This window comes from Lathyrus oleraceus, chromosome 3 (genome assembly GCF_024323335.1).
Source record: "Lathyrus oleraceus cultivar Zhongwan6 chromosome 3, CAAS_Psat_ZW6_1.0, whole genome shotgun sequence".
Taxonomy (NCBI): domain Eukaryota; kingdom Viridiplantae; phylum Streptophyta; class Magnoliopsida; order Fabales; family Fabaceae; genus Lathyrus; species Lathyrus oleraceus.
In genome coordinates, this window is record NC_066581.1 from 56,279,173 (window position 1) to 56,282,035 (window position 2,863).

At 39.6% G+C, this 2,863-nt stretch overlaps 1 non-coding gene across 1 annotated transcript; it reads left to right on the top strand.

Annotated features, from left to right (window-relative positions):
* The first annotated feature begins 1,667 nt into the window (after positions 1-1,667).
* LOC127133047 (small nucleolar RNA R71) lies at positions 1,668-1,774 on the top strand. Its single transcript, XR_007807043.1, has one exon. It is a non-coding gene; the product is annotated as a small nucleolar RNA R71 (small nucleolar RNA).
* Positions 1,775-2,863: the final 1,089 nt, after the last annotated feature.

Sequence of the window (2,863 nt, forward strand, 5' to 3'; positions counted from 1 at the left end):
ATGAAGTAACATGTATCTTCTATTGCAGGTGCTTTCAAAAATTGGGAAAGAATGAACTCAATTTTCTCTTCTCCTACTTCGAAAGTGAGTCGTCCTCGTTTTACATCTATGATCGCACCGGCAGTTGCTAAGAATGGTCTTCCCAATATAATGGGTGTAACTTCATCTTCTCTAATGTCCATAATTATAAAATCGGTTGGGATGTAGAATTGACCTATGCGCACGGGAACGTTTTCAAGAATTCCTACAGGATATCTAACAGAACGATCTGCTAGTTGCACAGACATTTTAGTTGGTCTTAATTCTCCCATTTCAAGTTTCTTGCATATGGATAAAGGCATAACACTAATACCGGCTCCTAAATCGCATAAGGCTTTATCTATGACAAATTTTCCTATGTGACAGGGTATAGAGAAACTACCTGGATCTTTAAGTTTAGGAGGCATATTCTGGATTATAGCGCTACATTCAGCAGTGAGTGTAACAGTTTCGCTATCTTCAAGTTTCCTTTAATAGAAAGAATTTCTTTTAAGAACTTGGCATATGAGGGCATCTGCGTAATAGCTTCTGTAAATGGAATTGTGACGTTTAACTGTTTCAGTAGGTCAACAAATTTTTTAAATTGGCCCGCATCTTTGGTTTTAATAAGCCTTTGAGGGTAAGGGATAGGTGGTTTATAAGGTGGTGGAGGTACATAAGGTTCTTTCTTTTCTACGGTTATCTTATTACTCTCTTCCTTTTCCTTAGGTGTACTTTCTTCCTCAATTGACTTCTTAGAGTTTTGGTTTTCATTTCTTGGATCTACTGGTCCTTCCACTTCCGTTCCACTTCTTAGTATGATTGCATGAGCGTGGCTTTTCGGGTTAGTTTGGGGCTGTCCAGGAAATGCACCAGTTGGGGCAGCAGTAGGCGTTTGTTGTTGAGCTACTTGTGATATTTGTGTTTCCAGCATTTTGTTATGGGTAGCCAAGGCATCTACTTTACTTGCTAGTTGTTTGATTTGTTCGCTAGTTTGTATATTCTGGTTTAAGAAATCTTTATTGGTTTGCTGTTGAGAAGCTATGAAGTTCTCCATCATTATTTCCAAGTTGGATTTCCTAGGAACATTATTGTTAGGTGTACAAGGGGTCGGCTTTTGATATCCAGGAGGTATAGTTGGGGCTTGATTTGGAGCTTGTCCTGGTGCGTATAAAGCATTATTACTCTTATATGAAAAATTAGGATAATTCTTCCAGTTTGAGTTATAGGTGTGCGAGTAGGGATTTCCTTGAGCATAATTAACTTGTTCTGCTTGGATTCCGGTTAGGAGTTGACAATCAGCAGAAGTGTGACCTTGGATTCCACAGACTTCGCAATTCTGAGTTGCGGCAACCACGGTGGTTGGAGGTGATACATTCAAACTTTCAATTTTCTGGGCCAGGGCTTCCACTTTTGCATTAACATGATCAAGGCTACTTATCTCGTACATGCCACTTTTCGTTTGAGGTTTCTCTACCATTGCTCGGTCGCTTCCCCATTGATAATGATTTTGAGCCATGCTTTCGATAAGTTGATAAGCATCGACATAAGGTTTATCCATAAGTGCACCACCTGCTGCAGCGTCTATTGTTAACCTTGTGTTGTACAAGAGACCATTATAGAAGGTATGAATCACTAACCAGTCCTCTAAACCATGGTGTGGACAAAGTCTCATCATGTCTTTGTATCTTTCCCATGCTTCGAAAAGAGATTCGTTATCTTTCTGTTTAAATCCATTTATCTGGGCTCTCAACATAGCTGTTTTGCTTGGAGGAAAATATCGGGCAAGGAAGACTTTCTTCAACTCGTTCCATGTGGTAACTGAGTTGGAAGGAAGAGACTGAAGCCATCTTCTAGCTTTATCTCTTAACGAGAAAGGAAAAAGGCGAAGTCGAATTTCCTCTGAAGTGACACCATTAGCTTTAACAGTACCAGCGTATTGGACAAATACGGATAAATGAAGGTTTCGATCCTCGGTAGGATTTCCAGAGAATTGATTCTGTTGCACTGCCTGCAACAGAGAAGGTTTAAGTTCGAAGTTGTTTGCTTCGATTGCGGGTGGAGTGTACTCGAATGCGGCTCATCTTGCGATGGAGCGGCGTAATCTCGAAGAGCACGAGCTGGTTCTGCCATCTCGGGTATTGGCGAAGGAAGAAGATTTTTGAGGTCGGGCACTTCGATAGGAGGGAGATTGTTTGCAGCACGATATTCCTGAATTCGTCGTAAGACTCGGAGATATAGTTCGATGTCGTTGATTCGTAAGTAAAACGGCTCGCCTTGTGAGCGAGTGTGTGGCATACAAATCAACGAAAGAAAGAAAAGAAAAAATAAAAATTGCCTTAGTCTCTACAGCGTAATAGAAGAGTTACGATATCGACTAAACAAAAGTCCCCGGCAACGGCGCCAAAAACTTTATCGCGACTTTATGAGTCGAATTGGGGTACTAACTGCAAGTGCACAGTTCTATCGCGTAGTTTTAAAAGATATCGATCCCACAGGGACTTATGAATCGATATACCGTTTTCTAAGGTTACTTCGCAAAGCTAAGGCGGATTATAATTTGATTGTTCGGGGGAAATGTAAAACTAAAACTAGATCTAAATTCAATATCAATTAAGCAGATATTGGTATGTAGTTCGTCGTAATTAGGGAATCAAATCTTTGTTGGTTTCTTGGTTTTAAAATAAATCTTTTCAGTGGACACTATTGATTAAAAGTCTTTTCTCAAACTCTCGCTCTGTTGAATAAACTATGACTTTGTATTAACGTAGCTGTCACTTATTAGTTAAGTCCAAAATCACCTTTTGAAAACAATAGAATCTATATAAACTCTTTTTAAGAAAAT